Genomic DNA, 13,808 nt, shown 5'->3' with positions numbered 1-13,808 from the left:
TATGCTAGGTATTTGGGGTAAAAAGTTATATAAGCATAGCCTCTTTGCTTAGTTCCTAGGGCTTCTATAAAAAATCACCAAAAATGTGGTGGCTTAATATGACATAAATTTTATTCTATTACAGTTCTTCAGGACAGAAACAGAGATCAAGGTATCAGTAGTAACATGGCTACTCTGAAGGTTATGGGGGAAAGATTCCTCCTTGCCTCTTTGAGCTTCTGAATGTGGCTCCCAGAATTCCTTGGCCTTTGGCTGTATGACACTAATCTCTGCCTCTGTCTTCACATGCTCTTATCCTCTGTCTGTGCTTTTCTCCTTTGTCTGTTATAAGGACATGTATCATTGGATTTAGGGCCCTTGCAATCCCTGCCCTTACAACTTAGATCTGGAAGGGTTTATTGTTAAGCAGATTTCTAATATAGAAAATGTGATCTATTTTAGTCCTCACTATGATGTCATATTAAACTTGAAACTTATGTTTAGGAAGAAACTGGACATGTTGACTGGGGGCCAGGACATTTTCTGGGCACTGGCTATTTCTGTTCCTTCAAAGGCCTGGCCTGCTAACCAAAAAGAACTCATTAAATATCCACATCACTCTATATGTGGCCCCAAATCCCATAATATTCTTACACAGCATGATAACTAATGGCAACACCAAATCATACATTGCTGTAGGTCAGAGAATATTTGGGCTCTTCACATGGCTGTAGATTTTGAGACGTTTGGACTTGCATGTTTTCAGATGGACGAATGTCCATCTAAATCTGATAATTGGCTTATTATGTAATTTATTGGTTTTATTATAGTAGAGATTGGTAACCTACAGTAAGATTTTCAGATAACTTGATAATCAGATAACTCAGATAATCCAGGATGATGTTATTTTGATATCCCTAACTTAATTACATCTGCAAAGACCTTTTTTCCAAAGACAGTCACATTCAAAAGACCTGGAGTGTAGGGCATGGCATACTTTTGGGGGCCACCCATCAATCCACTACAATTTCTTCTCTGGAGGAATTCAAAATTTAACATGGGAAATTGACAGGCAAACAAATACATGCTAGAATTTTACAGATCCTGTGACAGAAGTCTGTACATGGCATAGTGGGGACACAAAGGAGTAAAACACATACCATCTGGAGGGAATTCAAGAAAGGCTGCATTTAAAAAAAGATACTTCTTCAACTTGTTCTTGAAACCAGAGAATGAAAATATAGGAGAAAGAAATTGTTTGGGCTTCCTAAGCAGAAGTAATGCACTGTATTTCATTGCCTGCAGATGTGTTTTGTTTGGCTCATACCATATTTGCCTACACAATGTTTAAAAATTAATTGAATTAGTTGTCAATGTTTAAATCCTGAAACATTTTACACAATAATCTGGATTTCCTGCTTCTTTTTAAAAAGTGAAAGATCTAGCATTATTAGTCCTATATTAATGTTTGACAAAAATCAGCTGGAGCTGAGTGGAAATACTCCCTTTGGATGAACCTGCACTTTCCAGTTCTAAAATATCCATAAAATTCCCTCTCATTTATGACATAATTAGGCCAAGTGTCAAGTGGCATTTGTTGTTGTTTCTGCTATCATACTTGTGCTGTTTTCTGCATGACAGAATTAGGAGTAAAGACAAGCATTAACTGTGTCTCTATAAAAAAAGCTAAGAAAATGATACAGAGGACTCTGCTATTTAAAAAAATGTGAGAGTGCATACTGGTATATAGAAGAAAATAACTTTTTTGTCTTTAATATGCAAAGTGTGTCTGTGCTGAAAATAGAAAATGTTCTTATCCCTGCTCACTTGATTCACTTGATTTATTGATGTTCCCTGTGCATTTTGCTTCTGTGGGCATTGGAATTGCAACCCCTGCCCTTACAACTTAGATCTGGGAGGCTTTATTGTTAAGCAGAAGATTTCTAATATAGAAAGTGTGCTCTATTTTAGTCCTCACTGTGATGTCATATTAAACTTGAAACTTATGTTTAGGAAGAAACTGGACATGTTGACTGGGGGCCAGGACATTTTCTGAGCACTAGCTATTTCCGGTCCTTCAAAGGCCTGGCCTGCTAATCAAAAAGAACTCATTTGATATCCACATTACTCCATATGTGGCCCCAGATCCCATAATATTCTTCCACAGCGTGGTAACTAATGGCAACACCAAATCATACATTGCTGTAGTCCAGAGAATATTTGGGCTGTTTGCATGGCTGTAGATTTGGAGACGTTTGGACTTGCATGTTTTCAGATGACAAATGTCCACCTAAATCTGATAATTGGCTTATTATGTAATTTATTGGTTTTATTATAGTACAGATTGGTAACCTACGGTAAGATTTTTCAGTTAGGATTTGAGATTATGGTCATAACTAGCAGAGTATTTCTAAACTGGAATTAGAAGATTGTTCTATGACAGAGATTCAGGACTTGCCATTTGGCAAACATCAAAGTCATTGTTTGGTGTGTAATAGTATAAAATCATCTTGCTTAACAGAGAAAGGATATCTGTTGCTTATGAATGAAACTATTTTTCTGAAATAAAAGGCCCAGAATTGGTCTCTGACAATTAATAAAGACATCAAAGATAGCAAAATAATTTTTATATCTTAGGGCCAAAACTTCCAATTTAATAATTAAAGCAAGTTCTGGAGAGCTCTGAACTGGGCAGAATTGGCAGCAGCATAGACTTGGATTTTCCAAATTCCCCACATAAAAAAAGGGGGATCAAGTAGGTAGAAAAACCAGAAACTTCTGGAAATATATGTTAAAAAAAGAAAAAAAAACTTGCAGTAAGGAAGTGCAAAAACGAAAACAAAACAAACAACAACAACAAAAACACCAACGGTCACAAAACTCTTATATCATCACTGGAAATCACGGAAGGGTACTTGACAACAGCTGAATCTGAGGAGGTCTTCGTTCACTCAAAAAATTAGTTAATACAAGGGGTTGTTGTCAGGGATTTTAGGGGCTGAAATTATCTATTCCCTATGAATTCTAGAAATGGACTATCTGGGGAGCTGTATTAAAATAGAACCGAACACTGGAAACAGTGCTGTAAATGGAAGAAGAATTGAGAAGGATAAAATAAAAATAGGTGAAGAATAGATATGATTAAAATACAAGTGGAAGGGGAAAACAAAGCCAGGGAATCTCAGGAAATCAAGACATTATATTTTAGTTTACACCATGAAAACAACAGAAAAGGAAAAAAATTAGAAATATATAACTTTAGAAAAATATAATTTCTTCTAAAAGTTAAAAAGCTAAATTCATATAAAAATAAGTGACAGAAATTTATAAAGCCAAAATCTGATGCAATGTTACTATAAAACGTAAAAAGAATAAAGAGCAAAATAACATCCCTGGAAATCATGAAAGCACACTACATAGACATGCTCACAAAATCAAAGCTGTAATACACAGTATCAAAGCAAGCTAGAAGACATTAGAAAATGATACCAGAGAGAAACAATATAAACCATAATTTAAGAAAACTAATAAAATACTAGAAAATAGTCAAAAAAGAAGTAAAAATAAAACCTTTTTCAGAATTAAACACAAAACATGAATGAAATTAAGAAATAACAAACACGGCAAATAATGATTCAAAAGAAATAAATGCTGAAAAGCATAAAAGTTTGTAACAAAATAAAAAAAGAACTAAAAGGATTCAAGAGAGAAAGAATATTAAAAATAGGTAAAGAAGATCCAACTTACAAACAATATAAGTCCCTGAAGAATAAAAACAAAGCAAGAGAATAGAAGAAATACTAAATGCTACAATGAAGAAAACTTTCTTAAAATTAGAGAGAGAGAAAGAGAGACAGAGAGAGAGAGAGAGAGAACTGCATATCAAAAACATACATTATATGTCAAATCAGGAAAATCAACACCAAAATATATTCTAGTAAAGTTACATGAAAGAAAAACAAATCATTTAAACAATGAGCCAAAAATAGCACACAATATATAATTAGACTTTTATCTGATTTCTTGACAGCAACACTTTATCCCAGAAGATAATGGAGTAAATTTTTTAGGAAAAGGAAAAGAATGTGAACCAAAGAGTTTATATTTAGCAAAGCTGAATAAAGAGCATAAATAAAATGTGGTAAGCATGCAATAATTCAACAAAAGCCTAAATTATTCTTACATCTGCTAGGGAATGATGTCAGACAACCAAAATAACTAGAGAGACATGTATATTAAGACTAGTAAAGATAATTAAATATATGTTTTTATAGAATTGCTACTGAGAATTAAAGGAAGATACTAACCTGTGTAATAGCTATGTGATCTGACAATATGGACACAGACAAACTCTGAAAAGGGACACTGGAGATAGCATGCATGGAAATATTTAATTGTTTTTAGTAATCACAAATGAGTACTTTTTTTAATTCTTTATACCCTTGAGGACCTGGATTCTCAGTTTGGAATCAAGGAGATAAGAATGTAATAGAGAATAAATTACAATATGGTAAAAACACCATATTTCTGAATTTAAATTGGAAATTATGGATGAACTCAGTGTGCATCATCTATCTATAAACAATAAATAACTCAATATCAGTGAGTATCTCTAGCACCCAGATTTTGGTCCTAAAATACTATCTATTATTAAAAATGTTGAGGCTTTTGCAGAAAAGATGTCTGATTTCAAGTCTGAAGAAAAAATGCACACTAAAACTAGAGCATCTTTATACATCACAAATGAGACTACTAGTGTCATATTAATAGACTCAGAGGCAAACATGAAAAGCTCACCACTGACTTCAAATAGGAAATTTTGAGCTCCAATAAGGATAACAATGTTAGTGGATTGAAACTCATCAAATATATTTAAACTCATGAGTTTATAATAACATTAAAAAACAACTAATTGGTAATTTTGAAAGATGATGAGGAACCAACTTATTATCTTGAAAACTGGATATGTAATGAAAGAAGTCAAACATTTATCTTTCTTTTCTATATGAACTGCACAACTGAGTAATCAAATAGTGTGTAAATAAAATGACTACCTTATAAAATTATCTCTGTTAAAATAAAAGCCAAATTACAAAATTTAAATCTAGACATTCAATGTCAATGGCTGCTAACAACACAAAAGAAAAAGCAGGTACTATGATAAAAGAACACAGCTATCCAAAAGTTTATCATAGGGATAGAACTCAAGTCTGATCAAGACTCCACCAGTCCATTTACACTAAATACAGATTTCAGAAGAACATGTTGGAACACAGCACAATATACAATCAACAAAATCCAGATTGTAAGGAACTCTGTGGGTCAAATGTTCTGGGTCTTTGAGAGATAAATTATTAAGGAAAAAAAATAAAGAGAGAGAGACATGGAGTGGAAACTATAGCTTTAAAGAAAAGACATTGTCAAGTTGAAAGAAAATGTGCTGGTCATGTTCTGCCTAAGTTTGAAAAAAAATGGTCTGGAATTTCTACCTTCAAGTCACATGACATCTAGATTGTTACTAATCACAGTTTGACATTCTTCTAAGCAGTTCAATAAGCATGCAACTTTCTGGAATTAGAAGGTAATTTTCCAACTGGAATAGTTGTTTACAAAACATATTAAGAATTTTTAGTATAAAAACGAAGAATATATGTTGATTTTAACTCAATTTTGTCCTCTTTCCCTACTCAGTGCTTTCAAATATGCCATTTTCTGTGTCTGAAATTGGATCTGATAGCTCGTCATCCTTCATTTCTGGGTCTAACATGTCAAATTTTGAGACAAGCTCCTCTGTGATCACTCTTTAAACCAACTTCTGTTCCTCATGAAAACAAATTCTTGTTTTATTGACTCTGCCCATGTTGTGTAGAGTTGCCCATGTGAGAAGTGTTGCCCGTATCTCAATCAGTAGCAATTTTGGGGATCTCATTAGAAACCTGTTGGGGAACAGGCCCCCAAATCTGGCCATAAACTGGCCCCAAAACTGGCCATAAACAAAATCTCTGCAGCACTGTGACATGTTTGTGATAGCCATGACACCCATGCTGAAGGTTGTGGGTTTACCAGAATGAGGGCAAGAAACACCTGGCCCACCCAGGGCGGAAAACTGCTTAAAGGCGTTCCTAAGCCACAAACAATAGCATGAATGATCTGTGCCTTAAGGACATGTTTCTGTTGCGGATAACTAGCCAGAGCCCATCCCTTTGTTTCTGCCCATCCCTTTGTTTCCCATAAGGAATACTTTTAGTAAATCTATAATCTATAGAAATAATGCTTATCACTGGTTTGCTATCCTTAAATATGTGGGTAAATCTCTCTTCCAGGCTCTCAGCTTTTAAGGCTGTGAGACCCCTGATTTCCCACTCCACACGCTATATTTCTGTGGGTGTGTCTTTAATTCCTCTAGTGCCGCTGGGTTAGGGTCTCCACAACCGAGCTGGTCTTGGCAGAAACCGCCTCTCGTTTTCTCTATTCATGGCAACTGAGTATCTGTTAAATGTCTCTCACAGGCCTCTCATTACACTTTGTATTTTGCAGCTCTGGAAAATGTTTTTCTTTAATATTTCCCACTAAATACACAGAATCTCAAAAAGCAAATTTATTATAGGCTGTGTAGCTTATAATCATACCTTCTTATATATATATCCTCGAATTTCGTGATCATTTTTAGTCATCTTTTTAAAGAATGTGGCAATATGCATGCAAAAAATTTTGCATATATATGTATACATTGCATTCTTTATGTATTTATTGCCCAGTGTCCCTACACAGTAGAAATGATGGTTCATGAAAGCATTAAATGTGTATCTATATATTTTTTCATCACAATTCTCAGTTCCTGGTATTATACATGACAGAGAAGCCTGTTGATATCTATTAAGTAAATGCCTAAGTGTCTAAACAAATGTAATTTGTTAATATCTTTCTTTATGTGCATTACCCAGTATAAATACATGATTCCAAATGTGATCTGTTGCAGAGTGCAGTGATTCCACATGTTCCCTTAATCTGAATGTCCTCCAACCAAATTTTATTATTGACATTTTTAATATAGTGCAATTTGATGTCTTTGTTAAATTTTCTTTTACATTTTCTAATCTAGGAGTCCAACCTGTTGAGATCATTTTGGATATTCCAAAACATGAGCTGTCTTTCCCAGATTTATAGAAGCAACAAATTTGCATTCATACAAGGCACTGATAAAAATTTTGCACAATGAAGCCCACTATAGAATACTGAGGGCCCAAATGGCCTTTTCTCTTATAGGCATGGGTCTCAAAATCAAATACATTTATAGTATTCTTCCTCAGAATGGTAATCCAACTCTACTTCATTCTTTCTGTTTCCAAAGGTTGCTTGAGGAAATTTCTCAAATGATGGGATGAAGACAAAGTGAGACTGAAACTTAAAGAGAGAAACAGAGGAAATGGGAAAGAGAGAACTATTGATTAAATAATCCATTAGTGTGATCAAGATGAAAATGAGGATCATTTGGCATAGTTTATTTGTAACAAAAGTATTTTGAATTCCTGTGATACCACTTTTATTTCTGAGTCCTAAAATATTATTCAGTTAGCATTGCTTTCCCAGAAATTTGTGGAATTCATTCATTGTTTCCCTAGTTAATTTTTAAAATATATACCTTCTTTCCCTTGGAAATTTGAGAAAATATTTGCATAAACACCAGCCTTTAGCAACCCTTAAACATTTTGTATAATTATGCTTGATGGATTTCTATAGGCTTTATAGTAAAATATACATATCAAGTTTATAATAAATATTTATCAGATATTAATTTTGTCAGAGTGTTGGGAATCTGGCCATACTCTAATAGATATTACAAATAGGTGCATTTATTTGTTGAAAAATATTTGGAAAGTCTACCTATTGCAGCATCTGATAAAGACTAAGATTTAATTTTTACATCTAATTTATTTTATGTGTCTTAAACACTAATTTTAAAAATTTATTGAATTAGCAAAATAGTCAATTTGTGGAAGACTGGTGGGTGGACTAGACAGTTCTAAGAAAAAACATTGTTGATATTGTCCTTAGGATACTTATAGAAAAGTAAGTTGGTTATAAACATCGGAAACTTTCTTCATCAATTCTGATGGCTCAGATTTTGACTTCACTTCTAACCATTACTACTGCCACTTGCTAGACAGGTAAACTTTTATCCCATTTCTTAAACTTGCCAACCTTTCTCCTATTTGTATTATGAGATAATAATCCTTTACATGATACATTTTTGAAAAATGAAAGTAAAGTGGTAGATTTAAGGCAATTTTCGTAGTACTTAACACCTAAAAATATCTCAATAACTGTTTATTTTCATAATAACTTCCATAATGAATAGACTGCAACTGCTCATTAATGTGCATTTGTGCAATTCATCTATTAATACATTATAAATGAGCTAGAATAGAACATAAAACCATAACGTGTATTTTTCTGTATGCATATGTTTATATTTTCCTTATTTTGGATCACCCAGCCTAATGCAATCCAGATTTGACAGAGGACAGAGAAAAATTAGGTTGGGTGGAGCCTTATAAACTTCATAACATAACAGTAGGGGGCTGTTTTTGGAGTAAGATTGTTTTATAGCCAAACAACAACAACAACAACAATTCTGAAGAAGCAATGGTATATATTCTGAGACTTGGCCTGAGAGACACCAAGCAATTCAGTTCCCTGACCAAAAATAGTTTTTGCTATTTCTTTACCACAAAAGTCAGAACAGTCTGTAACATGCTTTTGGGAAATAAAAAGATATCAAAGTTCAAATGAGGAAAATATATGGAAATATGAGAAATGAAAGACTTGAACCAATTTTGCTTTATCTACATTTTATAATACAGAGGTTTAAATCATTGGGATTTTTCTGACTATCTGGCTTAGAAACATTGTCATTAAAAATAAAACATGTGGTGGCCATATTAAAAATAAGAACAACTAATTTCTTCATTCTTAAGGAAATGCATCATCAGGCTTGATTTTGCCTCTGAACTCTGAAATATGGAATGAAAAGGAAAACCCATGAAAGAACTAAACTTGGGCTTGTTTTGTTTTGAAATTATTATTCTCTTTAGAAAAAAAGAACAAAAAAACTCATGTTCCTCCTTATTAATAAATTAGAAGGCCTTCAAGAATTTTCTGAAAAACTTCTGTTAAGTCTGCCCAATAATACTCTGAAGAATATTTGCAAACTATTCTCACTTAAGATTACAGGTTATCCTGGCAAAATATAATTTTTCTTGGTCACAATAAGTAGGTTTGATTCTCAGCTACCTCACCTCTTCTGTCATTGTGGAGAAATTACTTAATCTCTCTAAGGCTCAATGTCATCATGTGTAGTAAGGTGACAACAGTTTTAAAGATTAAACATGATAAAGAGTACAGAGTACTTAGCACAATACTAGGTACATGTAGGGTCAATAATAATAAAAATAATAATATAAAATGTATATTAATATATAAATATATATTATTATGTTTATAAATGTTATTAATTATATTCAACTAGTAATTATAAATGTACAATATATTTATAATATAGTATAACTTTATAATAAGTATAATATAATAATATTATTAGTATCATTGTTTTTGTTATTTGAAGTCAAACTGTTCAGTTGTAAATCATCCCAACTCTGCGCTTTATTAGTTATGGCATCTAGAACAAGTGAGAATCATTTTGTGACTTAGATGTTCATCTGTAAAATAGGAATAACAGTAGCACTTACCACTTAAAATTGTTTTTAAAGATTTATTGAGTTAGGGTATGAAAAATATTCACATATAAAGAACTTGCACACAGACACAGCTAGCTACCTAAGAGCCAGTGTTATTATTTTTTCCTTCCTTCCTCCTTCCCTTCCCTCATCTCCCCTCCCCTCCCCTCCTCTCCCCTCCCCTCTCCTTTCCTTTCCTTTCCTATTTTTTTTCAAGACAGGGTCTCTGCTGTCATCCAGGCTGGAGTGCAGTGGTGCCATCATAGCTCACTGTATCCTCAACCTCCCAGGCTCAAGTGATTCTCCTGCCTCAGCCTCCTGAGTAGCTGGGACTACAGGCACGTGCGACCATGTCTGGCTAATTTTTTGGGGGTGGTATCCCTACATTGCCTATGCTGGTCTCAAACTCCTGGGCTCAAGAGATCCACTTGCCTTGGCCTCCCAAATTGCTGGGATTACAGGTGTGAGCCACCATGCCTGGCCTATCTTCCGTTCGCTACAGATAATTGCTTTTTGTGTTTTTCATCTTTCCCTACCAAATTGGAATCTGTGGCAGTGCCAAAGAAAGTATTAGTGGATGAAAAAATTGAACATATTATCTTCTACCTACATATAAGTGAATATTTTTGTTTTTTTCTCTTAAAGAGAAAGCTATTTTCTGCATCCAGGGCTTTGCCATGATTTCCTGTTTGTCCAGTGGCTATATATTACTCCTCTCTTGGTTCTTTGTACTCATCCTTCAGGTCTCCATTTAGACAACTACACTAGAAAGCCTTCCCTGAACCTCCTCTAAGAGTGGACTCTCATGTACTCCAGTGATGTACCGTATTTTATTCCCCATATCACCCCACCACATTGACTTACAATTGCCTGTGCAGTCACTACCTTTTCTTGCAAAACAATAACCTCCTTGATGGTAGGGCCCATATTTATTTTTTCATCATTATATCCTCAGCAATATAATCAGTTGCCTGGTATGGTATAATATATTGTCTTCGTTATTTATTAGTTTAATTAACAAGCAGATGAATCTGCACAGACCAGCATGTAACATTTGCATGGCTTGGGGCAAAAGTGTAAATTGAAGCCCAAATTAACAGATGTCCAAATATTTAAAAATTATATGCCACTTTAACAAGTATTTTTTTGTACAAATTTAAGGGGTACAACTGCAATTTAGTTACATCGATAAAGTGCATAGTGGCGAAGTCTGGGGTTTCAGTGTATCCGTCACCCAAAACATGTACGTTGTACCTGTTAAGTAATTTCTCATCATCCAACCCCCTGATCCCAATGCTCTTTTCAGCCTTCAATGTCTATCATTATACACTCTATGTCCATGTATACATATTTTGCTCCCATTGTACCTGAAAACATGCAGTATTTTTGTTTCTGTTTCTCAGTTGTTTCACTTAAGAAAATGTCCTCCATTTCCATCCATGTTTCTACAAAATACATGATTGTATTCATTTTATGGATGATTCGTATTCCATTGTGTATACCAAATTTTCTTTATTCAACCATCTGTTGATGGACAGTTAGGTTGCTTCCAAATCTTTGCTATTGTGAATAGTGCTGCAACAAACATACAAATGCAGGTATCTTTTGGATATGATGATTTTTTTTCCTTTACGTAGATTCTCAGTAGTGGAATTGTTGGATTCAATGGTAGGTAGTACCATACTGTTTTCCATAAAGATTATACTAATTTACAACCCCACAAACAGTAGGAAATGTAAATCTCCATACTGTTTTCCATAAGGATTATACTAATTTACATTCCCACAAACAGTGTATAAGTGTTCCCTTTTCCCTGCATTCTTACCAACAACATCTGTTATTTTTTGTCTTTTTAATAATAGCCATTCTGACTGGTATGATAGCTCATTGTGGTTTTAATTTGCATTTCTCTGATGATTAGTGATGCTGAACATTTTTACCATGTGTTTATTGGCCAATTTTATGTCTTCTTTTGAAAAATGTTTATTCATGTCCTTTGCCCACTTTTTAAGGGGTTATTTCTTGTTTTTTGTTGTTGTTGTTGTTGTTGAGTTGTTTTACTTCCTCGTTTATTTCAGATATTGGTACCCTGTCAGATGCACAGTTTGCAAATATTTCTCCCATTTTGCAAGTTGTCTGTTCACTTTGTTGATTATTTGTTTTGCTGTGCAGAAGCTTTTTAGTTTAATTGAGTCCAACTTGTCTATTTTTGGTTTTGTGACATGTGCTTTTGATGTCTCAGTCATAAATTATTTAACCAGACCAACGTCCAGAAGAGTTTTTCTAGGTTTTCTCTTAGGATTGTATAGTGTCAGGTCTATCATCTAAGTCTTTAATTCACCTTAAGTTGATTTTTTTTTTACATGGTGAGAGATAAGGGATCCACTTGCATTCTTCTGCAGATGACAATCTTATTTTCCTAGCAACATTTATTTAAAAGGTTGCACTTTCCTTAATGTATGTTTTTGTCGACTTTGTCCAAGATCTTTTTGCTAAAGATATGTGGCTTTATTTGTGGGTTCCCTATTCTGTTCTATTAATCTATATGTCTATTTTTATTGTGTTACCATATTGGGTTGGTTACTATAGGCTTGTAGTATAATTTGATGTCAAGTAATGTGATGCCTTCAGCTTTCTTATTGGTGCTTAGGATTGCTTTGGCTATTCAACTTCCGTTTTTGGTTCCATATGAATTTTAGGGAATTTTTTTCCTAATTCTGTGAAAAATGATGTTGGTATTTTCATAGGGTTTGCATTGTATCTGTAGATTGCTTTGGACAGTATGGTCATTTAAACAATATTCATTATTCTTATCCATGGCCATGAGATGTTTTTCAGTTTGTTTGTTTCATCTACAATTTCTTTCATCAGTGTTTTGTAGTTTTTCATGTAGAGACCTTTCACCTTTTTGTTTACTTATATTCCTGGGTATTTTAATTTTTTACAGCCTTTGCAATTGGAATTGAATTCTTTTTTTTTATTCTTTATTTGATTCTCTGATAGATCATTATTGTTGTATAGAAATGCAACTGATTCTTGTATATAGATTTTGTATTCCAAAACTATCCTGAATTTATTTATCAAATCTGAGTTTTTTTGGTAGAATCTTTAGGGTTTTCTAAATATAAGATTATGTCATCAGTGAGAGAGATAATTTGTCTTCCTCTCTTCCAATTTGAGTGCGTTTTTTTTTTCTCTTTCCTGATTGCTCTGGCTATCATTTCATGTACTATGTTGAAATGTGAAAGTGGGCATCCTTTCCTTGTTCCAGTTCTTACAGGGAATATTTTTAACTTTTTTTCATTCAGTATAATGTTGGCTGTAGGTTTGTAGTATATGGCCTTTATCAGGTTGAGGTATTTTCCTTCCATGCCTAGCTTGTTGAGGATTTTTATCATGAAAGAATGCTAAATTTTATCAAATGCTTTTTCTGCATTTATTAAGATGATCATATGATTTTTGTACGTAATTGTGTTTTTGTGATGAATCAAATATACTGATTTGTATATATGAACCATTCTTGCATCCCTGGTATAAAATTCACTTGATCATGTTGTATTATTGATGTACTGTTGGATTTTATTTGCTAGTGTTTTTTGAAGATTTTTGCATGTATCTTTATCAGGGATATTGGTGTGTAGTTTTATTTTGCTGAGTTTTGTCTGGTTCTGGTATCAGGGTGATACTGGCTTTGTAGAATGAGTTAAGGGGAATTATCTTCTCCTTATTTTGGGGGGAACAGTTTTGGGAGGATTTGTATCAGTTCATCATTGTGTGTTTAGTAGAGTTTGGCTCTGAATTCATCTGGTTCTATGTGTTTTTCATTGAGAGATACTTTTTTTTTTTAATTACTGCTTCAATCACACCACTCGTTACTGGTAGTATCTATTCTCTTATTTCAATATGATTAAGGCTATGATTTTTATATAACTAAAATTTAGAAAAAATGTTAACAATGAATTAAATAAAGTATTGCAAATGTCTGGGAGTTCTACTGATGGTCTGGAGATATTTGGAAGAGTAATTTTTAAGAGTGGAAATATATGATATGGTTTGGCTGTGTCCCCATCCAAATCTCATCTTGAATTCCCA

The sequence above is a fragment of the Nomascus leucogenys genome, chromosome 20, assembly GCF_006542625.1.
Source record: "Nomascus leucogenys isolate Asia chromosome 20, Asia_NLE_v1, whole genome shotgun sequence".
Lineage (NCBI taxonomy): Eukaryota > Metazoa > Chordata > Mammalia > Primates > Hylobatidae > Nomascus > Nomascus leucogenys.
Note: the sequence above shows the minus strand (reverse complement) of the source record.